The 26,867-nt window shown below is 36.3% G+C and overlaps 1 protein-coding gene across 4 annotated transcripts in view; it reads left to right on the top strand.

Moving 5' to 3' along the window:
- The window catches only part of MAGI2 (membrane associated guanylate kinase, WW and PDZ domain containing 2), a 1,330,546-nt gene that overhangs the window by 601,324 nt on the left and 702,355 nt on the right, over positions 1-26,867 (top strand). The window contains exon 1 of one of the 4 annotated variants that reach the window (XM_081079967.1): positions 3,911-4,180. The exons of the other annotated variants lie outside the window; for them this stretch is intronic. The gene's annotated coding sequence lies outside the window, so the exon portion shown is untranslated. Of the gene's footprint in view, positions 1-3,910; positions 4,181-26,867 lie in introns of those variants that run through there. 4 annotated transcript variants of the gene reach the window in all.

Here is a 26,867-nt window from a genome sequence, read left to right on the forward strand (position 1 = left end):
ATAATGATAATAAAAAAAATAATATTCAACATTTAGTGAGTATCTAATTGTTCCAGGCATGTAGTAAATACTTAACATGGATTCGCATTAAGCCTCCAGATGAAACTATGAGGTGGGTCAGGAAACGGAGGCACAGAGAGGTTAAATGACTTACCTTTGGCCCCACAGCTTGAAAATGGCAAAGAAGGGCTTTAAACCCAAAGTCAGAGTCCACTCCTGAAATCGAGCCTTTAACCAGTATGCAGAGGAGTAAAAAGCAAAACAATAACAACATTATATACTGATATATTCAACTATGAGATACTGTGTTCCAGATGACTAGGGAATAAGATGTGACATATTAAGAATGTAGTGCAAACTGACTTGAGTCCTTATCCAGAAACTGCCATTGATTAGTTTTCTGACCTTTGGTGAATTATTTAATGTCTCCAGACTTCTCTTTCCTCAATGGTTAAGTAGTAGTAATAGTACCTCATAAAGTTGTGAGAATTTAAAAAGGTAAATCCCTCAGCACTAATGTAAGAGTTTTTATACTAGTATTATTGTTCCTGGTGCTGCCATCCTTTGCATTGCTGCCAAAATAATCTTTGTAAACAAATAATTTACTAGCCAAAGAACCTTAAATAACTTGCTACTGCATCTCCGATAAAACATAGATACTTGTGCAGAACATTCAAGATCATCCATTGCCTGTTCTGACCTACCATTCAAACCACTCTCCCCCCAGAACCCTGTGGTCCAGTTATAATACTGTATACACCGGTCTCTGTTCGTTTAGGCTTTTTGTATCTCTAGGCCTGCAATCTCCTTGCCTTTGCTTTCTTACCTAGAAAAACCATTTTTATTTTTTATGTATTTATTTTTAAGATTTTTATAATTAAAAATATAGCTAATGTACAATGTTATATTAGTTTCAGGTGTACACCATAGTTATTCTTCATTTACATACCTAAAGAAGCGATCACCATAACTCCAGCAACCATCTGACATTGTACCACGCTATCACGATATTATTGACTATATTCCCCATGCTGTAGATTACATCTCCATGACTTATTTGTTTTATACCTGGAAATTTGAACCTTTTATTTCCCTTCACCTTTTTCCCCTTTTTAAATTTTTTAATTACCGTTGATTAGAAAACCCATTCTTAAAGGCTCAGTTCAAATGCCACTAATACTATTGTAACCATCCTGCATCTCTAAGGAGAAATCCCCCACCCCCCAATTTCAGACCTTCTGTAATATTTGCATTAACATCTGTTGTATGTCAATGGTACATATTTTCAGTTTTCAAAAGGGCCCAGACTCTTGTTTTATTTATCTTGTACCCCTCAGTGCTTAGAATAGTGCTTCACACAAAGGAACTGCTCAATAAACGTTGGTTAATAAATGAATGCACAAGGAAAGATTTATTCTACTTTGTCAGTACTTTAGTTTGTTCCTTGCGTTATGGAAGACATTTTAGAAAGATGGCTGGGATTAGTTGCTTATCATTTTTGGTAATTTATTTTCATCTTTAAGAAGCCTCTTTATGTGGTGGCTGGATGACTCAGTTCGTTAGAGTGCGAGCTCTGAACAACAGGGTTGCTAGTTTGATTCCCTCCATGGGATTATGGGCTGTGCCCCCTGCAAGTAGGTTGAAGGACCACGACCTGGAGTTGATGGGATCTGGAGAAACACCCTATTCCCCAATGAAATTGAAACCAAAAAAAGAAAGCTCTTTAAACCAAGATGCTTTGATTTTAATAATAATTTTTAAAAGTGCAGTCTAGATTTCATGTTCATTCCTCTTTGTTGGAATAACACAGAGCTTCAAAGTTGCCATACACTAGTGTTTCGGTTAAAGCCCAAGTATTATCTGACACGAGATAAGAGGTCTTTCCCATTCTCTGTCACTGCCAACATTGTGCACATTCAAGGAAAGTGACACTACTGCCAAAAGAAGGAAGACCAAGGGGTGAGATAGAGGAAAAAAAAAAAAAATGGGTAAATGCCGAATGAAGACACCCAACACCAGAAGGGAAGAAGAGAAGGGAAAGAGAGGCTAGTTTGGTTATATACGCCTGTAAAGTGAAATCCTTTACATTTTCGTCCTATAAAAGTTTAGGTCTTCCTAAATTCGCCTCAGCAAACTTTTCTGAGCAAAGATTTATTTTTTTTATTATCCAATGTTTTGGTGCCAATTTCTGTAGCACACACTGAAGCTAAATTTGCAGCCAGTTAGCATCAAATTTATTTTAAAAGCCTAAATAGGATATTTTCCATGAAAGGTAAAGCTTTTAAAACACAAAACAAGCAAGGACAGTGAATAGCTGTTATTTCTCGTCTACCTGTGAGCCATGTTGATGCCGGGGACTGGATGTATTTCAGCTGCAGGGCCCAGTCCCAGCAGTAAATCCCAAGCTCTCCTGACATCACTCTCAAGAGAATGAGAGACTGTTTGTGTAAGAGTTCAAAGTGCTATCTTTCACGACCAGGATAATGTGATTCTCTGTCCGCTTCCCCTATTTTCCTTTTTTGCTGAGGCATCAGTCTCGCCATCCTCTTGAAATTCAGAATCCATGCATGGAACACCAAAGGTCAAATATGAGATGCTTCTGATACTTGTTCTCACCAAAACTATCGATCCTTTTTCTAATGACTTATCACTTAGTTTTGTAAAGTACTTTTTATCTTGAGTTCTCAAAATAGTTTATGAAGAGTATCTCATTTTTCTTTGCAGTGTTTCTTAAAGCAGAATGCATATCGTTCCTATTTAATGGTAACGATCAAAGAGATGCTGTCTATTGGATATCAAAAACATTGGAGCCAGGAACAAGGTGGTAGCAGATTTACTTTTTAGGGTGTAAACCTGTAGACTATAAATTTATCTTCAATACTGTACAAGGTTAGCATTAGTTTTTCGAGTTACTTCTGTATCTGGTACCCTGAGTGGTGTATCTACCTGGACTGCTTTCTTTGTCAGGCTTGCCTGATTGGTGGGGAGAGGAGATATTACATTTACTACATTTATTTTCTATTTTAAGACAGAGACACTGAAGGGAAAAGTTATTTGCCTAAGAACAAAAAATTATTCATTATTGAATCTAGTTTCACAATAGAAAATTATTGATTTCTATCTATTCTATGTGCTCAGGTTTGCCATCACTTATTTTTCCTTTTACATTATCTTTTATTTTGTTTTGTCTTTTATGATGGTCCTTAACTTTGAGATAAGTTAAACTAGATGTCAAAGAAAAGACCAATTTGAAAAAGTGTGTAAATAGTACAATGACTAATTCTTTGACCCTTGAAAGAAAAAGAAACAGTGATGCTTACAGGATCAAAAGAATTGTTCAGTTGGATGATTCGGAAAGTATGCATCCTCGTTATTAATACTTAAAAGTTTAATTACATTTCATTAAACTATACTAGTTTCTCTTAATTGCTAAAACGGGACTATGAAAGCAAAGCCCAAAATGTCTAATCTCTAGAAGCTAGGTTTTTCTTGCTGCTTTGTAATGTAAATGTGCCTGTGTGTATATTAAAATTCACACACTCCATCCATCTCACTGGCTTTTAACAGAGGGGTCACCTGACTTCACCTAGAGCCGCCCTCCCCCACCTTTAGCTGTGAAAATCCAAAAGTGAGAGAAGGGCGGGTGTAGAACACAGGTTCTCCTGCTTGGAGATGTAAATGACCTGACTGAAAGGGAATCGAGTGAGGTTGCTGGTGGGGGTTGGTGAAAGGGAATGAGGGAGAGAGTGTAAGCAGGAGGGGTGGGGGGGAGAGGGAGAAGGAGAGGAAGAGAGAGGCAGAGGGAGAGGGAGAGGGAGAGGGAGAGGGAGAGGGAGAGGGAGAGGGAGAGGGAGAGGGAGAGGGAGAGGAGAGAGAGAGAGAGAGAGAGAGAGAGAGAGAGAGAGAGAGAGAAGTGCTGCATGCTTCATCTTTGAGAGGAGGGGAAAACAAAAGACCTCAGCGGCAGTTTTATGTTGCTGTGCCTGGCTCAAAGAAGAAAATTCTAGACATCCATGCTGAAAACAATCAAAGCTCAGCTGAGACTACTTCTATCAAGAAAATTGTATGATCTGAATATGGGTTGGATCAGTACAGGTGGTTTGAGAAGACACTGACAGAGGACCATGGAAAGGTGGGAGAGGACGAGCGACTTCTCTGCTTCCTTTGAACGGAGCTCTAGGTTAGTAAGCTGAAACTGACCCGGGTCTGGCTTAAATATCTATGTGTGTATATGTGTGTGTTTTCTATTCATAACCTCCAAACCCTCTGCTCCCCAACCCCTGGATAGGCAGTGCCATATTCCACCAGATGTGAACCTAAACTTGATTCGACTCTCACTTCGTTTACCAAATGCCTCTCGTTTGCTTGTGGAGCTTTTGTTTAATACAGCCAGTGGAGAGCCGTCATGATGTCTCCCTCTGAGTCAGAATGTGTGTTTCAGCCCCAGATTGTCAGGTGGCTGTTTGGAGAATAGTTAGCAATTTGCTCCAGAAGGCAGCAAATGCATGATTAGGTTATTATGACATGTAAACAGCAAATATCTGCTGACTTAGCATTTCTTTAATGTCAGAATAATTCAGATATCGGACTGCATCTGCCTTATCTTAATTTCCCACATAATTGAGTTCAAATACAATAAGTTTGAAATGGCACCCTACCAACAAAGGCACACGCCAGGTATTCTTCTGGCAGAGTATGTTTTACCTCCCATTGGAGACAAAGCTTAAAAAATTCATTTTATTGGGATCTGGTTTGAGGCAAGAATACAATATGTCATAATTAAAATAAGTGCAAAGCTGTTCTTTTGTAAATGGGTACAGATGTGTGTAAAACAAACACATAATTTCTCTTGTTTCTTGCTGTGTAGATAGAGAATCTTTGTTCCAGCATGTGCATTTTCCTGTTTTTACAAAGAAAGCATTTCCTGTGCTTTCTGCGATAGCAGACTTGTATGCCCACTTGCCATTGTGCTGTGGTCAAGAACCTGCTCTGCTCTGAAGTAAACTGCCCAGAGATATTAGTCCAGAAGCTGGAGGAGGGTGGGGAGTGGGGAAAGGTGTTTTTTGCTTCCTCTTTTTTTTTTTTTTTGACTGTTAGCTCAGAAGTGTCTAAAACACAAGATTTTAAGAGGAACTGGGGAAAGGCGTTTAGTTTTGAATTGGATGCAGATCTGTGCCACGCAATTGCCAAAGACTATATCCAGAAGATGCTGAGAGCAGAGGAAATCAGATTTGTAATGGACTCTTTAAGAAAATGTTCTGTGAGGGTGACTGGCTAGGTCCCTTTTGGCCAAATTAAGATGCGCTCTGGCAGTGCTCTAGCAGCTGTGAGCTGACATTTTCTTGTGAACCTAGTGAAAAATGGCTCCATATCTCTCCTCTCGTCCTGAGGAGATGGTCTGTCCTAGTGGTCGAGCCTTTCCCCAACGTGACTTGCTCCTATGGCAGTTTTCTGATAGGGAAAGACTGACTCGTGGTTCCTTTCAGTTTGTCTGCCTTTTTAAATCTCAGCTCGAATGGAGAGTGGGTGGTGACGGTTTTCCTTCAAGTACAAACTACCCACCAAGGCTAGCAGAAGATATTTTTCCATCAATCACAGGTTTCCATTTTTAAAAGGGTAGATTATATTTCTTTGGACATGACATAAAGCACTTTTTGTTGTTGTTAAGTGGGCTAGTATACAATTTCTCTTAAAAAAAAAAAAAGACGCACGCATGGGTGACACTTTACATTTGGACTCTCCTCACAGGAAGTGACAGGTAAAAACATTAGGCTACTTGCTTCTCATTCATCTCTGAAAAGATAAAGTGCCCTTGCCTTCCCACCTTTTCCATTTTTGAATTGTGACCCTTTGTGCAAGGAGAGAGATCATGTCCCAGAGTTAGAAGCAGGGAGGGAATGCTCTCACATCCTGTTCCCCACATGTGCTTATCAAGGAATTCCTGAGCTGAACAGGGACGGGAGGTGCTAAAGCAGCCACCCTGCTCCTTGGTTTGTGAAAGCTGCAGCCAGCAGAGGCAGGGTGCGCTGTAGCAGAGAGTTGTGTGTTTGAGGGACTGTTTAAGAGCATGTGTTGCTTCGGGGTTTGTGAAATCAGTTGTTCTTTCTCTTCTAGCACTCTAAGAGGATTGCCTGAGTATAGCTTAGGTTCAGGAGGCAGGGGTTGGACTCCTTATTTTACGCATGAAGCACAGCACTATCCACTAGAGGGGACAACATGAGGATTCAAAACAGTGCACTAGTGCAGAAAGAATAACTATTTCTATGGTAGTTTTTCAAGACCTTAAGGTTTTCTGATGGCAGGGAGCCATCTCTACATTATGACAAATGAGACTTCCAGTACAATGATTTGAACAGCATTATGGAAACAGTTTCATAAGTGCTTTAAATATTGTACCACTTGCTTCAGTGAATGGTATCCCTTTAAGGGTTTGCAGCTTGAACACTTTTCCTTAGGATAGAAGTTACAGCACAGATTTTCTTAGGGTCTGTTGGGAATAATATTGGTAAAGCTAAGAGCTTACAGAGGCAGTAGGATCCACCTCTTTAGTAGAACAACGGAAATGGAACTTTAACACTGCATGTAGATTGATTACTGCTTTTATACATGGAGACAATTTGACTATAGTACATAGTGTGCGTTGGGGAAATTTATGCAATTATGCTTGAACAGTAAAAAAAATTACGAAATAATACAATGAAAACATGGATCTCGACATTCATGGGAGGATTTGTAGGGACACTCTTAAATATTAAGGAGTACAGGTGAGAGGGTTTTACCCAGAGAAATTTCAGAAGCCTAGAATGAGAGGACCATTTCTAAAACTAAGGGCGTAGCTCACCAAATTTCTATAAGCTAATTTTTTAAACTAGATAGTATTCACATACAAAAGGGTTATGAACCCTGAGAACTTCCCACCAATGGAATTTTGTTTTAAAAGCAGCAAAATAACTATAATATACAAGCAGTTTACATAAGGAAAAATTTAGAATATCTAGGACTAACATGAAATGTTTGCAGTGAGGTGTATGTGATTCTCCAGTAACCCTCAGGATAACCAATGAATTCTTAGTGAGAGCTGAAAAATAAAAATTCACAGGTTGATATAAATTTCAGTATGCCTATATTCTTCAAGCTTCAAGTTTGGAAAATAGAAGATTTTCTAAGAGTAAAATTAGTTGTTCGTAAGCTACCCGTGGCATAGAAAGGAAAACTTGAGATAAAACAATTAAGTTTCAGTAAAAGATATTTTATCCTAACTGAATTATTCTTGAAATATCTTTGAACACAAAGCTTCTAACTTTCTGAGACTATCTTATGTAGTAATGGCCTGCTTTCTAACATCCATTTTCTCTATCACTTTTAGAACTCTACTACCCTAAATTCTATTTTCAATTTTTAAAAACCTTTTTAGTTGTCAACATGGCATTAAATAAATAGAGGCATGATAAAAGACTTTGAGTTTAAAATACTTTAATTGTATATTCAATTTCAGGTACATTTCTTCTCTAAGTCTGTCAAATCTTCAGCTTTTGCTCTAAGTCACACAATCTGTGGCAATTTCACTTCGAAGACCTTAGTTGCATACTCTGAAGTTTTTAATATAATTTGAAAAAATAAACAAATAAAAGTACATTGCTATTCAACTGCATTAGGTGATACCTTAAGAACGTAGAACACTGTTATGATGTGAATTATCAATCCAAGTGATTCACAGATATTAGAGATTAAAACAGATTTTGTTGTATATCAAGCATATCAGGGTTTATAAAAAATGCTAAGCATACTGCATGGAGGTTAGTTCTTTCCCTATTCTTCATTACAAGAATGGCTTTTGTCAAATAAGCATATTTTCCAAATGTAGTGCATTATTCTGTTTTATCCCATAGATTTATTTATCCCAAATCACACAAACATACATCTAATCCAATGAAAGTGATAATGATTTAAAAATCTCCTAATCACGGTGTTTGAAAATTTAAAATTCACTCTGTAAAAGAACACAGTGAGAATAGTTTCCCCCCTTCTCACACACGCAACACACACACACACACACACACACACACACACACTTACTTAAATCAGTAAAGAAAATCAAATTTTGGAGTCTTTAAGGAAACTAACAATGACATGTTATGAAATAGGAGGCTCATTGCCAGCAGTCAGCCAATGAAGAAGCAAGCTGAATTGATGACTCTGATGGAAGCGTTACAGGTCAGAAAGTTCCCATGTTAATAAGACCCCAGCTGAGATCCCAGAGCCAGAGGGGCTCAATGTGCTTCCCTTCCTCTTATCCTTGGGGCTAAGGCTGGGAGAATAATACATTTAATAATAAGAGATCACCTTTGCTATAATTATGACATCTCTGAGCTAGGCCAGTCCCGCAAGTAGTTCAGGTATCTTTAGTATCTTCTCATCCTGGAGTTTCTGTGACTTTTTCCACCAAGCAACAGATTCCGGGAGACTTTGAAAGCCAGTCAAAGTTTGGTTGGAGTCAGGTCTTGCCAGGCATTACCCACAAAGGCACAAACACAGCCCAGGAGGAAAGGGAGAGTAGATGAGAGTCTTCCCTGGTCCTCAGAAGAGAATCGAGCCCTCTGGGTTCTTTCATCCAAAGGACCAGAAAAGCCCAAATGCCGAGCTAAGGAATTGCTGGCCAAGTGTTGAAGAGTTCTCAGTCTTTCATTCAGACAACTTTTAAGAAGAGTCTTTTGGATTTTTAGAAAGCTTCATGTTTCCTTCCACATGCCTTTTCTTCTTCAAGAACACTCTTCTGCCCACTTGGATGGCCCCTACATTACCTTAGCTCTCTCTGCCAAATGTGCTCAGGACTAATTATGCTTTTCCTTTATTACACTAACTAGTTTAATTGTTACTTTTATATTAGTGTCATTATTTGGTTAATGTCTCTGTCTGCCAGGAGGCAGGACCTTCTAAAATTAGGGTCCAAATTCATTTTGCTCACAACAGAATCCCTAGGCCTGAGATTGTGCTAACCTACATATTAGGTATGCACTAAATGTTTATTAAATGATTGTATAAATGAACCAATGAATACTAAGGCACTAATACTAGTAGAAAGACATAGTGTATCTAGCTTTGGCTCAGTAAGGAACAATTCTCTTCAAAATTACTAGGTTTACTTTTTAAACTAATTTGGGCACCTGAGAGGTGAACTGTACCAGAGTATCTCCACGATCTCACTTTTGTCAGAGTTTTCCGTCTGAGAAAGAACACTTGAGTGTCTACTGTTGAGATATTTCAAAATGAACTTTGCTACCCACATCAAAGTGTTCTTAGGGAAAATTGTGGTTTGTCTTTCTTTGTCCGTTACTCCCTGTAAAGCAAGGGTGTCCAAACTGCAGCCCGCAATCCATTGTTTATTGGCCCGCAGCAAATTCCAAAAATATATTTAGTTTACTTAAATAAACCAGGTGAGGCAATACGTACTTCACCTTGAGTGAGTGGTCCGGCTGTTTGTGTATTTTGCCTCATATGGCCCTTGGTGAAAAACGTTGAAAAAAGTTTGGACACCCCTGCTCTAAAGCATCTCTTTTTCTAAGTCTACTCTTTCCTACTTTTACTTCTTTGCATCTATGACCTAGGTCTCATCTGACACTGTGTATACCTTGCTAACTAAGCTGATAATTAGTTTGTGAGCTCTGAAAGCTTTCCTAGGTGTTAACCCTTCTAGCAGTATTTGCATTTTAAACAAAGCTGTCATGAAGTGATTAGTGCTCTGCTTATGAATATGAGTGATTGTGAAGCAGAGTGTATAGTATGAAGCTTGCCTTGAGGGATCTTACGTTTCAATTGTGGAGCTTAAATTCACAAGAAACAATTGGTATTGCTCTGAGAGTCTGTAATCAAAGACTGTATTTGGTTGTGCAGATTTTAATAAAACTAGAATATTGAGGAAAAGGATTTGTAGAAGTGGGACTTCAAGTGGACCGTGACTGATAGGAAATATGTCTCTAAATTATCAAAAAAGAGGGATAAGAACAATTTAACATTTTAGAAAAAACATGAATAAAAATTTTCAAAGGGATTTAGCACAAGGTGTGTCCTTGTAAGTCTTAATACAGGATACTGCTCCTGTTTACTTTTTCAAGTATAAAAGGCAAAAAAACTTTTCTTCAAGAATAATCAAGCTTTCATTTATTCAAGCCTTAACCTTGAGATCCTGAGAGTTAGGACTTAAACATTGGAATTTACTTCCCATTATGCTGTGAAGGATTCTATCTCAGCATTTGAAACTAATCTCAAAGAAGTTTTCTGTCAGAGGTACTTTTAAAGATTCCTTTAGCGATATTGATCAGTTTAATTGAGGCTTATTGAAAGTGCTTGGTATAGCTCTCTTGTGGTTCATGTACTATAAATACATCATCTTATTGATATATAGTAGTTTTCATTTCTTCGCCATCAGCCTAACACCTTATAGAAAACTTACAGTCACACCAGAGTACGAGGAGGAGGAAACATTCTTTTCCTCTGATCTTCCACAAAACTTAAATCGTAGAACTCAGTAATAATCATTTTTAAATATGTTCTTAGTAGTACAAGCCTGTTTCACCCCTGTACCCAGTTTGAGGGTTCCCTGTAAAAATCCTGAAAAGAATGAACGTAGCCAAGAAGCCAGAAAATAGCAAGCTGCATATATATAAAAAAATGAGAGAATTGAAATTAAGTGATTTTGTAAGTAGGACAAGTAACTTATAACTAGACTTCTCATAAAGTTATTGATGTAAATCGTTTCTATTTTAGTGGTTGGGCTTTAGGTTAAGTACAAGAGTTGTTAAATCTTATGAAAAATTACTAGGTTTACTTTTTAGACTTTCTTTGTTTAGATGGAAATATTGATCTCTTTAGGGTAATTCAGGTGTATCTATTTAAAGAACAGGAGGGGTGTCCCTTGAATGAGCCCTTTCCAGCTAAGGCTATAATAATGCTTTGTGGGTAAGACTGAGTAGACAGTCCTTTAGGTGCTCTCATTGCTGTGAAAGAAAGAAAGGGAGGCTATAAATCATTCCTTTGAGTTATACACAGCCCCTTCCACACACCTATGTGCATTATTCTTTCAATATGTGCTAGGTAAAAATAACATTTCAAAAAATGAAATCTTTCACTCCTTTTTTATTTCAAAAGAAAAAAACCATGAAAAAGTCTGGGATTTGTTAGTTTTATATGAAATTCTGCTCTGTGTGGATCCCCAAGTTATGATAACTCATTCCTGTTGTGCATGCAAGTCTTCGTATGGTGCTGCATATGGTAACTTTTATTTCCTAATATGTAGTTGCTATTTAGGGAATCATAAGTCTTTCTTTTATTAGAATTTAAGAAAAGCCATGGCTAATCATTTATCTACGTCAGGGGAAAAAGAAATTGGTATTAAACTATTGCTATATCTATTACTTGTTCATGTCACCCAAACCTGAAAGAACACATTTAACTACGGTTGGAGACAGGCAGGCCTTTGATGAAGTTAGCAGTTTTCATTACTCGTGCTCCTTTCTCTCCAGCCTACTGAATTCTCCATATCTGGGTTTGCCTGAATTAAGGTCTACCATAGAAGCCTGGACTTTTCTCATATTTGACTCAACAACTGTTAGAGCCAAAAGTACCAAATCATACCATGTTATTTCATGCTTATGAGGATCTGCGTGTTTTTTTCTCACTGTCTGGAATGTTCCCTTCCAAGTGGTGCTAGTTATAGATACAGGTGTGCTGTGAAACCTTCCCTGATTACTAATCCCCTGATCCTGGGAAAAGATGATTGTTCCCCATAGTGGTATATGCACACTCCCACACTTGCATACATGCTTCTCTATTTACTATTGTTTCTCCCACTGGAATATACTCTCCCAAAACAGAATTACTTTTTTACTATCTCCTATGTCCATTGCCTAATAGAGCACATCAAACATAGTTAATGTATATTACAGTTATGACTTAAAAAGCTGATCTTCTTCTTGTCCACATCATGGAAGGAGAAGTGTAATACGTGTTGATGAAATTAAATGGTTCAAAATCTCCATTTGTTTTAATCAATTGTCTCTATTGTCTCAGTTTTACTAAAGCTGAAATTAGATGTTAATTATACTAGAAATCACTACATATTTTCTCCAAGAAACTATGGAATTTAATAGTCAAACGTGAGCAATGGGAGGTAGAATTAAAGGAAATTGGGCTAAACGATTTGATGCATGAAAAATTAACTCTGAATAGGGTCCATGAATCATGTAATTTTTATTTGTCCAAAATGATGTGGAGACCTAGCAGTGCTCCCTTATATCCACCCACTATTACAGTGACGAGACAAAGGAGAGATGCTAACCTTTGCACAGAGCTTTGTTGCTCTGAGTGGGGTTCATACACCAGCTGCAGCAGCATCTCCTGAGAGCTTATTAGAAGGCAGAATCTTGGGCTCCATCCCAACCTACAGAATCAGAATCTGAATATTTTAATAAGACCCTAAATGGTTAAATTGTGCATTGATGTTGGAGAAGCACTACTGTAGAGAACTTTTTATGAAGTATTAGTCAATTTTGGAAACTACAACTTGGCTAGTAAATGAGGGACAAATTGTGAATATGCAAGGTTATTTCTTTTCTCAAGCTATATAGAATGAAAACAATTCTCCAGGTCACCCATCTCTACATGTCCTGGTAAAAAAAGAGGGAAATGAGCCTTAGTAAAATCTAATATCTTCCTTCTTCTTTGTCCCAATCCAACTTCTATTATGTACATTGGAGAGCAATGTAGTGTGTAGCAGGAGAGACTAGAATGGAGTCCGGCTGCTGGCACATACATATTAGCTGCATAAAGTTGGACAAATTCCTTGGGTTTTTTAACTTCATTTTCTTCTGTAAAATGGAAATTATATTTCTTGGCAAGGTTTTTTGACATAGAGATGAGGATGAGGAATTATCTCCTATAGCACACTTGGCACATAGTACTCACTCAATAAATAAACAACAGCTACGGCTAACTTTGCCTTCCCACAGTTTCCTAGCGGATTCTTGTTTGGAGATACATACCAAGGGTGCCAAAAACATGTATACACATTTTAAGAAAGAAAAAAACTGTATTAAAATTGCGCTGATGGTAACCATTTTGAGCTTCTCTTGTAATTGCAGAAGTCAAACTTGACTTGTATTCATCTTTTGTTATTGGTATATATGGAGTATTACAATTTTAATACAGTTTTTTCCTTTCTTAATATGTGTATACATGTTTTTGGCACACTCTGTATCATCTCCTAATGCCACCCTCTAGGCATTTGCCTCAGGTGCCTCTTGGAAATGGACACTGAGGATAATTGGTTTGACTTCCTACTACCTGATTTTAAGAGGACAAGCTAATGGACATCATGTGCTTCTCTCTCTCACATATACTTATGTATTGAATAAAATGCCCCTGGAGATACAAAGTGAAAAAAGAAACTAAAATTCCTGATATCACATTCCTTCTTCCAATATAGGAAATATAGGCCACTTCCCAATAAGCTTGTCAAGGAAGGTTAGTGTCAGAATTTACTAGGGAAAGGGGCTTCTCATTAGTAGTTAAGATACTGAAGGAATTGAGCATGGGAGCAGAAGAATTAAAATCCAATTGCAGGCCTTTAATTCTAAGAACTGACATTACACAATGATTCTCTTTTAATCTGGGTGGAAATTTTAACATTGGAGCTTTTACACCATTATTATTCTTCAGTTGACAATTTTGTCTTAAAAATATCTTATAAAGAAAAAACCATACAAGTTATAAAAGGCACATGTTCATAGAGGAATTATGCAAAGATATCTCTTTTATTTTCTTAAAGACCTACTTGAAAAAAAAACCAAAATGTCTATCTTGGAAAATAGTGTGTGATAAAAATTTCACACATATACTTACACATTAAGATACTCAAGTATTATCAATCTGCATATTATTTTGTCATAGCAATATGAAAGGAAATAACAGGTATTTGTGAAATTAACAATTTTATCATAATTTTATATTAATATTATTCTTTCTTACAACTAATGAATTTATCACACTGTGATATTCAAATCCTCATATTGAAATGGCATTGCTACATTGAATTTGCCATTTTAACAACTACAACTAGGGAAAAACATAAGAGCTCCTAATTAACTTTTTCAAATTCTTTACACAACTTTTGTGTAAAGTTGTTTGCATAACGTTTAAAGGGCTAATACAAAGCATGTACCAATAGTGCCCTAAAAAATTTATCTACTTTTGACTTCATTAAATTTAGCTGGTTTTCTTGGTTTTAAACGAAGTTCATACAATCATTTTGGTGCTATAATTCTTAACCTAGAAATTAATTCATTAAAAAAAAAACAAATCAAGCCATTTGTCTTTATATTTCTATGTAGAAAAGTTTAAGTATGCCAAATTTTAAATTCGAATTTCTAGTATAATATTAAAATATTTATATTATATTATTTTTATCATTCCTGACTGGTAGATTTGTAGTTACTTAATTTGGAAAACTATGTTGTGTTATTTTCTTGAAATTAATCTTTTTAAAATTTTTGTTCTAACAATGAATTCCTAAAAATATGTTTACATAGGTAGAGTTCTTGCAGTCTGTGGATTGATGAGCCTTAGCCATGATTCAGTGTCTACTATGTGCCAGATTTTGGTTAAATGCTGAACATACAGAGATATCTGTGCTTATTAGAAGTTCATGATCTAGTGGGAGACAGATATGTAACCAAATGATCCAAATATAACAGGTTAACTAGCATAGTAATATGAACATGGAGGAAAGAATAAATCGTTCTAACTGGTGTACCATAAGGCTTCACAGAGGTATGGAGAATCTGAGTAAGATCTTAAACAATGAATATCACTCTTTCAGTTGTAGAATGAAGAAAGAACACTTCAAGCAGAAGAAACTGTATTGGCTGAGATATAAAGAGTATTGTTTGCCCAGAAAATGACGTGCAGTCAGCACAGAATTGAGGCAAAATGGAAAAAACAAAGAGCACGAGACCCTTTTGTAACAGCTAGACTTCTGATGTCCAGCTCCGTAGTCACGAAGCTGTTCTTTTTCAAGCAGATGTACATATAATGATGTGTATATCTAGTGTGTAATATGAAAAGAACTTTGATATATATCATTGTTTTCAAGCATATCTGAGCACATGCAAACTCATTTTAATGTGGAGAATAATAAAATAGGAGGCTGTAAAAATAGAGTAATTTTAACGTTACTAAGCCTTGTGCCTATGAAACTACGTTTTTTAGCCCCCATGGAAATCACACGTTGTATTTCTAGCATATCCCATTTATTCATGCTACAGATATTTATTGAGTGCCTACTGTATGCTAGGCACTCTTCCAGATGCTTGTGATACAGCAATAAACAAAACAGAAAAATATCCTGTCTTTCATGAGGGAAACCAAAAATACCAACAATAATTCAGTAAAATATATGTAAGATAGCAAGAACTACGAAGCGGGAAAACATGTAACTAAGGAAGCGAAACATTAAATGTCACAAGACAGGGCAAGGGGAAAAAGAGAGTTTTAAAAAAGAGTCCAGGGAAGGCAAAATTAAAAAAAAATAATGACTTTGAGTCAAGTGTTCATGGAAGTGAGAGCTATCCATAGGGGTAGAAAAATATAGCAACTTCTGTTTGGAACATACTAGGTTTGAGATACATATTAGTTACCAGAGGATCAATCAGGCAGGCAATTAGATATATAGTTCTGGAATTCAGGAGTGAGGCCCCTGGGAAAGTGCACATGTGGGGTCAGTTGCTCATATGTGGTGTTTAAAGCCATGTATCTAATGGGATCATCTAAGGACAGAGTAGGAGGAGCGAGTCCTTCCTAACTCAGCACTGGGCCATAATTTTCATAGTTGGGGAGATAAGGGGAAATCAGCAAAAGAGACTGAGAAGTCACCTCCAGAAAGAGAGGAAGAAAACAAGACAGAATTGTGTTCACTAAGCCAAGTGAAGAAATGTTTCAAAGAAAGAATGATCAACTGTGTCAGATGGAGCTGATTTGTTATATAAGATAAGGATTTACTAATGTCCATTGGCTTTGGTGACATGCAGAATTCAAGAAGAGAGAAAAGGAGACGGAGAGTGCAGATAAATCATTTTGTTTGTTTCAGTTGTTACTGTAAAAAGGTGAGAAATAGGACAGTAGCTGGAGGGGAAAGAGTGCCATGAAATTGATTTTTTAAAAAGACAAGCATTTTTAGCATGTTTGAATTAAAGATAATGATTCACCAGAGAGGAAGAAATTGACATTTACATTGAAAGAGAAGAGAATTTCAATTTATTTAAATAGGTATTAGGTAAGAGATGAGACTAAGGCACAGTGGAGGGGTGGCCTATGCTAGGAGCATGGCGTATCCGTTCATGTTAGTAGGATCAAGGTAGCACATGGAGGAAAGAAGTATTGGGGGAGGGTATTTTCTTCTCATTGTAGCAACTTCTCACCAAGAAGGAAGCAGGATTATAGCAGAGGAGATACCAGATTTTGAGGAGAAATGAGAAGTCCGCAAGTCTAGGGGAGTGGGAAAGGAGTGGAGAAATATAGAATGACTGATGGTAACATTAAGGGCCCACTTGAAATTTGATCATTTTTCTCCAGCCACATTGAGCAGTATGGGGAAGATGTGGAGAAGACAGAGAGCTGGATTTAATTAGGATTGTATGTAAAAACAAAAGGAGCAAGGGAGTCAGGGTGAATGCATTAAAGTGAATACAATGATAAATGAAAGAATTTAAGCTGAATAGGGAATAAGGTGCTAGGAGTGAGGGACTATGAAATCTGGGTAGAATCAGCAGATTACAGAACTCAACTGGATCGAAGGGTTGCAAGTTGCTGTTGTAGAGGAGAGGAATCCATAGTTGTCTGTTTAGAAGTATCTGATGTCGTATTCTTCCAAAGAACTCTCAGGTGCCATGATGTTCCATTAAAATTGTCTTATTTTAAATATCACCCTCATTTTGTACAAAAATGGCTGCCAAATGCATGTATTACTACCCATTCTCACTAATTGGTATATTCTCTGAACAACTGGCAAAATGCAAGTGCTGATGTTGCAGCTGCTCCTCTGTTCCCATTTGCCTCAGGAGAGGAAAAAAAAAAACAAAAAAACTAAAATTATTATATGAGTTAATGACAGAATAAACAATTGTTTATAATTGTGCATAATTATGAATCTATATCATTGATATTACCAGACTGATGCTTGAGTTTACTTTTGCATTGATAGAAGCACTTTGATCTTTATAATAATTATAGTGGAGAATAATTTATGAATCCCAGACTTGGATTCCCACTTGGCTGCCTGACTCCTACCAGTCTTTTCCTTTAGGGGAGTGGGCTCGCTTCTCACACCCTCCTTTGGTCCGCAAGCACATCCATCTGACAAGTCTTATTTGGAGACAGATCTTATTTGGAGATACATTGCTCTCCTGCTGAAGCTGAGTGTTAATGACCCCTGGTATCTTGCGGCACTCTCAGTTGGATCACATCTGTTTCTGAGACTAAAGATTGTGAGTCGGACTAATGTGGTGTTTAGGTAATAAACAAAATGACAAAGAAACACAATATTATAAAAAATGTAGTCCATCATTTCTTACGACAGTGACCCATCTTTCTCCAAGCAGACAAATTGGATTTTGAGGTAAAAATGTTAATACAAACTGTTTAATCAGAGATCTTGATTTGTCATCCATATAGAAATGTGAGTATAGAATGGGATAAGACAGAATCTCGTGATGTTCACAGTGCAAGATTTTGGCTATCATATAAACCAGCACAATTTATGCATTCTTGGGTTTTTGCTAAGGTCAAACTGGGGTGTTGTCCTATAGGGGAATACATACATTTGGCTGACCAAAGAAAGGAAGTTACATTTTAAAATTGTTCTTCAAGCTATAGATCTTTGTAATATGGTACTTATATTCATAGCAGAACCAGATATTAACAAGTTCCACCAAATATACCATCAACTGATACCGGAAATTATTTTGTCAGATCAACAGATGAATTTCTTTACACTATTTGAGAGTCAGACCTTCAGAGGTGTTTGTCTATTATGTAGACATACAAGCCGTTTTTCATGAAAATACACAGTAGTCTTCAAATTGTGATTTTTGTTATCACTTATTCTGGGTGCTTTCTTATTTTGGTGAAGTGCATATTAAATATCTATAGCCTATAGACTCTTTTCAACATGCCTAAAGTTATACCAAATAAACATTTTTGTAGAATTCAAATATAGCAAGCATTAAACTATCCCTGTATATAAAGGAACATTTGAAACATTCCAGTATATGTTTCTATAACAACAAAAGAGACTAAATGATTTTCTGAAGTTGCCATATCCAGTTTACCACCAAAGCCAGAACTGGAATCCAGAACTCCTAATTTCTTCTTTAGCATGCTTCCCCCCCACACACATGCAGAAAGTTATTCTTTAGCTCAGAATCATTTAATGTCTCCTCCACTATGATAAATTCTTATCCTTTTCTCAAAGTGCATTTTATTAAACTTTCAGTCCTTAAATGCTCTGCTAACTTCAGTAACAGGGTGTGCTGAACATAGTATAAATGATATTACCTTGGCCTGCAAAGGATAAATTTCAGCACATGTAAAAGCAAATTCTGAGCCTTAGAATTCATCTTTCATAATAGTGACCATCAGTCAAGGTGCAAAAAAGAATGCTAGAGCAATGAGGGGCATTAAAGCAAATAACTTGGTAGCTCCAATATAAGCAAACATCCTCATTTAAAGTAAGCTGACCTGAAATGTCAAGATATTTGGCTTTATTCTTTGGTTTGTTGAAATTTGTTTTAAAAAGAAGACGCATATAGTGAAGGAAGCTGACATGGGCAATGGTTAGTTTGAAAGCTGTTTCAGTCTATTTTAGTGACTCAGAATTTATATTTAAACATGAAATCTGATTTTCCAATTAATTTCACAAACATATGCTTTTTATATTGATTGCCCAAGTGGTCTTACTATTTGTGTCAAGAATATCTAATTTGGTAATGCTAACAAGCAATGCCCTTAAGTCTAGTACTCGCTGCTAAACTTGACACTGTTTTGAGCCTCTAAGGATCGGAGGAATGCCGGAGGCAATACTCAAAATAATTTTATCTTATTAGGGAAATGATTGGCAAGTTCATGTACTTCACAATGGACACTTGAAGTATAATTTGTTTTCTTTGGGTTTATTATCAATAACTTTTATTATTAACTTTCAGTTTTATTTTTATATTCACCTACGTATTTACCAATTTTTGTACTCTCCATCGCTTCCTAAATACCCAAATTTCCACCAGGTATCAGTTTTGTTTGGCTGTAGAACTTCTTTTACCATTTCTTACAGTATGAATCTGTAGTCTACGAGTAATGGTTTTACCTGGTTTTTGTTTATTTGAAAATATCTTTATTTCACCTTCAGTCTTAAAGGATATTTTTACTAGATATAAAATTTTTAATGGACAGAATTTTCTTTCAGTGGCTTTCCAGTTTTAACCTCCGTTGTTTCTAAGGAGAAGTTAGCTATCATTTGTAACCTCATTCTCTTATGTGTTAATGTGTCATTTTACTCTGGCTGTTTTCAAATTTTTAAATTTTTTATTTTATTTTCGGGTTTCAACAGTTTGAGTATGATTAGAATTTTAAAAAATTATTCTTGCAGTTTTCTGAGCTGCTAAAACTGTAACTTTGTGTTCTTTACCAAATTTGGGGATTTGGGGCCGTTATTTTAATATCTTCAAATATTTTTTCTGCCTCATTCTTTTTTCTCCTCCTATAAATCCAATGATACATCTGTTATAACTTCTAATGTTGTTACGTCACAGAGGTTTCACTTATTTCTTTTAATGTTTTTATTCTCGTGACTTCAAATTGAATCATTTCTATCAATCTCTCATCAAGTTTACTGATACTGATTCTTTGGTCTGTTATCTCTAATCTGCTATAAAGCACAGCCAGTGAATTTTTTTTTTTTCAGATATTGAATTTTTCACTTCAAAAGTTTCCTTTTTTTTTAAGTTTTCATTCTTCTGCTGAGATTTCCTATCTATTCACTGATTATTATTGTCCTTTATATCCTCAAACATAATTATAATAGACACCTTAAAATAATTATCAGCTCATTCCATCATATGAGCCATCTTGTGATGATGCTCATTGATTCTTTTATTCTTCAGTATGGGTGACATTTTCTTGTTTCTTCATATGTCTAATTCTATACTGGACACTACTTTGCTTTCTGCTATGTTCTTCTGAAAAGTGTTTATTTTTTGTTTTAGCAGGTGGTTAATCCTGCTGAAATTTTAAGCTATATTGCATGTTCAAAATAGGCATGTTCACACTCTGTCTTGTGTAGAGTGGGCAGCTGCTGAAATTTCTGTTTAGTCTTTTTCGCTTTAACAAGGCTGCATGGACTCTGCCTAGATATAGGTAGGTTCAGGTATCAGCCAGATATATGGGCAGAATTTAATGCTTCCTTCTGAGACTGTCTCCTTTCCAGATGAGAAATAAAAAAGGAGACCTCAACAGCTAGGTGCTAGCCTAGAACTAACAGGTGAGACTTTATTTGCTAGGAGTTAGCCAGGCACAACAGGCTGTGATATTCTACTGTAGAAGATTTTAAAAAGTTTTCAGAATACAAATATCAGATGAGGTCATTCTGTGACCATGATGAACCAAGACAAAAACAAGCTCATTCTATAATCATATCTAAAAACAGATAAAAACAAAAAAAATTGTCCAATCCACAAAGATGACTAAACTCCCCTCTGTGGCTAATATAAATGACTGCTGCTTCATTGGCAGTCTTAAGATAAGAAATATTAAGATTCCCAAACCTAGAATTACCTCCACTTCTTTGTTGTTTTAGCTTCAAATCTACAGCATAACTCAACTTTCTTGAAGTCTCCAAAAGAACATAACACAAGCCCAAATTTTAGAATATGTGAGATTCCCCATGGTACCCCATGGTGTGTGTTCTTACTTCTGAGTCAATAAAACCCAACTTTGTTCACCAGGTGCTCTCCCACTGATCTTTGGTTGAAGGTTAATGACACAGAATTTCCTCATTCATTTCCCTGATCTGTAGTAGCTCCTAAATCTGACCTCTGATTTTTCAACCCTTAAAACAAAAGAGCCATCCAACTTCTGGTCACTCTCCACTGTGCCATGTGTGTCTTCCCTGAAGCAAAAGCAATAAGAAGCTTGGGAAACTCACCCCGTGCCAGTCTTTTTTTTCTAGTTTCTGCTGACTTTTGGTTTCTTCCCGGTGCCTTAAGAAAGACTTTTATTATAAGTTTGTCCAGAGTTTAAATTGTTGTCTCCAAGGGGTTGTTCTGATATAAAGTACTTCAACTTTATCAAAAGTAGAAATTATTTTTTTGTTGTTAGAAAAATTTCTTTGCATGGTGTAATTTATTCCTCAATTGGGCAATATATTTGTGCTAGCACAACTTAGTAGTGCCCATTCTATATCATTGTAGTCGGTAGGCTTTGAGTTGTGGTTGGTAGATGAGTAAAGTAATCTAAATTTGGAAACGTGAGAGAGCCAAATAACGTCATTTAGTGTGAGACTGGCTAGACTTGCCATAGTTTTGTTGGGTAGGAAACAAAAGATTTTTCCAAACAGTACAATTTTAAAACTTTGTCCATTTCTCAGTCTGATTTTGGAAATCATATAAAATTATCATGGATGGACATCATTATAATAAGTATACTGATCTGACCCATAAATATGTTGCTAGAAAATATCATTGAAAAGGTTTGTAGCCAGTGTTTTTGGGAAAATAGTTTGTCACTGGATGATAATTATATCTTGAAACTGAACTTGGTGTGAGCATTAATTTTCTCAAATTTTTTTACAAAATTTTGTACTTAACTGTTATATATCAGGGGACAACTCATTGTTTTATTTCTTATGAGAGTCAAGGTCTGTGGCAGACAATTCTTTTTCTCTATCATTTAAAGTCCAGTGTGTTTCTCCTGTGGGATAGATTTGCCTGGGTTCTGTCTGGAAAGACAACGCTTTAACTTTACTTACTTTTATAATCTTTTCTAGTGTATCTTACAAGTAACATACATCATCATTATGCTTATAGACAAGACATGAGATTTAGAAATACTTTTATGTTCCTTTGGCCATTGCATTATATTGATGTGTTTTTAAATTTAAACTATGTTTTTTATTATATCTGTCTTAAGTCAGCATAGAGATTTTTATAACTTTTTTGGAAGTGTGAATACTGCATACTGATAGGGGTCACCTTTCCTCCAGCCCTTCTGCCACCCACCCCAGTATTTTCATGGTCACCTTAGCCTACTCTATCTTTTTTTCCAGAGGACATATTACCTTCTCCCATATTATATATTCATAATGTATTTACTTATGTTTATCATTTATGTTATGTTTATTATGTGTATTAATTGACTCCTACTATTTAGAATGCAGGGTCTACAAGAGTAGAGATGTTTGCCTGTTCTGTTCACTTATATTATTTTGTGAGTCCAGAGTAGTATCTGATGTGTAAAAGTTCCTCTCTATATACTAAATGAATGAATAAAAACAGATTGTTTCTATAAGCCAAATGTTTCTAGACTATTGATATAGCCCTTCTATCTCCTAATTTGGAGGATATTGAAGGAGGTCTCCCTGCCTCCTTCTTCTGCCCCTTCCGTTTAAAGTATCTGCCCTAGTCATCTACATAAAGCACAGCCCAGATCTTTTTTAATCTTTAGAAATTGTTGCTATCTCCCCAGTGTCTCTAAAATGAAATCCAAACTCCCTAGCTTGGCATTTGAGGCCCTCTGCAATCTATCCTTATTCTGCCAACAACTTCATCTACGAACGCTCCTGTCTGCTTCAGCTCTTTCTGATGTGATCTTCGGGCTAGCTTTCTCATCTCCTCACTGAAATGTCTTCTTTGTGCTGTGGCCTATCCTAATTACCTCATTTAAAATGGAGCACATTTCCCATCCTCCTTGCTCAGCTTTATCTTTCTCCATTGCACTCATCACCTTCCAATATGCCATATAATTTACCTACTTACTATATTTGTTTTCTTTTCCTCCTCAGAACATAAATTCTGTGAAAACAAAGGTCCATGCTTGTTATGTCCTGTGTAATATCACCAGTGGTCAGAATAGTTCCCTGCTTCCCTAGTACGGACCTGGTTTCCCCTGCTCTTTCCCTTCCCTGAACTCTGTATATCTAAATCCTACCTATTTTCCAAGGCTTTCCTTAAATGCCAACTCTTCTGAAAAACTTCTCTCTTCTCCTGAACTCAGGTGAAGATAATCTCTTCTCTTTTGAACTTTGGTAGAATTTAACCAAAAATCACTTTTATATCAATGGGGAAAAAAGTTTTATTGCTTGTATTTTGGTTATCTCTATGCATGTCTTAACTCTATGCAACTGTGTCTTAACAGATTTCATCACTAACTCATCTTTACAATCTCAGTAGTACCTAGCTCTGTACATAGCAAATACTTAATAAATATGTGTTGAATAAATAGCCATATGAATATGCTTATCACAGTAGTTTCTATCCAAATATAGAAGCAAGGTTTTTGAATTATGTAAAACCCCCATGAAAAGGAATTTTGATTTTAAGCTTGATTATTTGGGGGGAAAATCCAATTATGTCTTAAACTTAATGGACTGAACATATGCAATAAGAAAAAAGTATATTCGATATATTTCATTTCATATTCATAGCCTAGAAGACTAAGCTCTATCATTGGCTTTTTCATTTCACATACATTTTTATCTTTCAAAGCATTTGTGCCTTGCCAATTGTTTATTCACAAACTAATGCCCTATGCCCTGTCAAGTTACCTGGAACAGAATTAGAATTCATCATAGAATTCATAATAGAATAAAGAAAAATGTAATTAAAGACAAAAGGAACATGGGAGTAAAATCAGGCAATATATGTAAATTTACTATCATTGGAGTGCTTTACTTTTCCATAATGTGACTTGGCATCAATTCATCACTTTATTCAATAGGATTGGCAGGAATGCTAGGTTGGTGTGATACAAAAGATCATGAGATTGAGAACAAATTTGAGGAAGGTTTTACCCTTTTTTCTTAATTCTGGAATTGCAGACAAATCATCCTTTATCACTAGATTACATTTAATTTCAAAGCTTTCTGTTACAGTCATTTGCGTTATATCTGCTGTCAATGAACTACAAAAATATGACTCCTTGCTTTGTATATGAAAGTTCCGTAATTCAAAAATTCAATATTCATCATTATGACTTTAAGGGGGAATGATTTTAATACTTATTTTTAAGGAAGTATTTCCTGCTCCAATAAATCTTTAAGGGAAGAGTGTTTTCAAAGTAATCAGAACTGGGGGCTCAGTCACCAGAAAACTAATAGCTAGTACTCGTATGTTCTATTTCTTGAGGCTGGTTAGAAGCTAAGGTTAAAAAGAATTATAACTTATGGAATTATGCTCAAAGTCTTAAATGAATGTGTCTCAGTGAAATGATTGATATTGAACACATATAGCATCATGAAATTCTGAAATGTGCCAGTTGAGTAGCCATATGGTGGTATGCAGTCAAATGCACTTTCCAAACTTTTCATGTAAAAACTTACAGTTTTGGCTTAGAACAGGAGTTTACTCCCTTTCCACCTGTTCCCATGTGGCTGAAAGCCTTTGGCAGGAAACCAGGCCCTGTGCTAATTTTCAGTGACACACATTCATTCCTGCTTCCTTCAGGCCCGGGCCCAGCCTAGCTCAGCCTCTGCAGAAGCAACTATGCTCCGAGAGGATCAGACCTACTAGTGTAATCCGGGTTGGTGTGATGAGGAGAGGCTGCCAGGCGGAGCAGTTCCTAGGATTGCAGATTCAACTCACTGATGACCAGTATTAGAATATTTTACAACCAGAAAACTAAATGTCCCTGAACTATTCTTTATTTAGGAGAGTTTTTTTTTTCCCCCTACACTTTAGTCCTCTATCCCTGTTGTTGCCAACCCCTTGTTAATGGATTCAGTTTCTGAGGATTTTCATCACCTCTTATTCCTATAATAGATGGTGTACAGTAGTATTCACTAAATATTTATTGGTGTATGAATAAGCATAAATAAATCATTCAAGTGATTAATTTTCTATATGACCTCTTCTACTGTTTTAGATCCAAACTAAATATCTGGTAGTAAATGATACTATTTTCCAGTTTAGCTCATGCCTTAGAGAATCACTATGTAAAATCTCAATATTTAATCCTTTCAGTGAGGAATCATTAGTAGTACCAAGTCAGGATTTAAAAGGTAGCTTTTTGCATTGTTACCACCTTGCCAGTGGTACAAGCCATTTATAAGCCATGAGGATGCTTTTGAAAATTAGGAAAACTGTTCATTGTAAGCACAGTGAGCATTAGCCCCAACCTGATGTTGACATGACTGGATGTAGGGTTCAAGCGCTCTTGGTACATTTCCTCTAATCTGTCATGTGGATGCCCTCCTTTACATTTGGGAGGACTTAGAAATTGATTACTGGTTCTTAAACCCTAATGATAAACAGTGGCAAAACAAAACACAACGATATATGGTTCTTATTTTCTCTTTTATTGTAATCAGGAAAAATTAGGTTGTTCCTTGCTAGATTATAGTTTATCCAATTGTGTCTTCTTTTTTATTCCTTACTGACAGTGCAGAAAATTGGGGACAGGGAAGCAGGGGAAAAAGAGGCAGAGAATTAATGTGCCTTACATAAAATCAGAAAACCATCCAACCAAATCAAAATAAATTATCTGTATAGAACATTAAAGCCTGTACTTCGGAACAACACACGTTAAAAACAAATTGGGGTGCTCGTGGCATAGAAGAAAACCCAAATACAAATGAGAAAAAGACAGCTATAAAATGTAGGTTGGTTGGCTGCAGTTCTGCCCATGAAGCACTAGCTGGCATTAGTGTGAAATTTAAATTCACTTCTGTGCTGGTGATTGCCTCTTTGGAGCTCATTAAACATTCTCTGGCACCAAATTTTAGACTGAGTAAAGCCATGGACTCTGATCCAGGCAGAAATTAACCTCAGGGTGTCTAAGCTCCTGTCACTGAGCATATAATAAGTTGCTGTTTTGTCCTGGGAGACGATTCTCAGAAAGGGTGGAGCTTGAGGGAGGGAGCTCAGAGTTTGAATCTTAGAGCTGGATATGAAACCAGTAGCACTGTGGGGCTTCAACTATATTCGTATTACCCTCTGTGGTGTTGTATGCTAATCTTTTGTGCTTCATTACTTCAGTTTCTGCTTGAGAGCTGGCTCTTCAAAAACTTTAAGTGACAATGATAGTCTACGAAATTGCTCTTTGAGAGCAATTAAACAAAGTTAGAAGGCATGTAATATTTTTAGCAGTGGGTGAAAGAGATGATTTAACTATGACAGAGGGAAGCTCACAGTTTTTTAAATTGTTTCGACAGATCTGATTGATGTGCCACGGTTGAGATGATGGTTGGTTTCTACAGGCTAGTTCAGCCCAGATGGTATGTGGGAGAAATATTGCTGATATAATGGATATGAACTTAGGAGCTACAAGGAATTACTCTTGACAAGAAAGTATTTTCTTTCTGTTCAACATGTGACTGCAGAGGAGATACATTGTGAATAATATTAAATGATAGCTCTATGCACTAATAAAGTAGGATAGGGAGAATAAAATAATATTTGAAAAAAAGACAGCAGTGGAATACCGAACAATTTTCTGGATATCATAGTAATGTTGGTAGTCACTTCCTGAAATAAGGGATTTAGGAGCTGGTCATTAATAATGAAACGAAGATAGACAGGAGCAGATAGCATCAATAAAATGGACAACTTGTTCTT

This window comes from Rhinolophus hipposideros, assembly GCF_964194185.1.
Source record: "Rhinolophus hipposideros genome assembly, chromosome: 18".
Lineage (NCBI taxonomy): Eukaryota > Metazoa > Chordata > Mammalia > Chiroptera > Rhinolophidae > Rhinolophus > Rhinolophus hipposideros.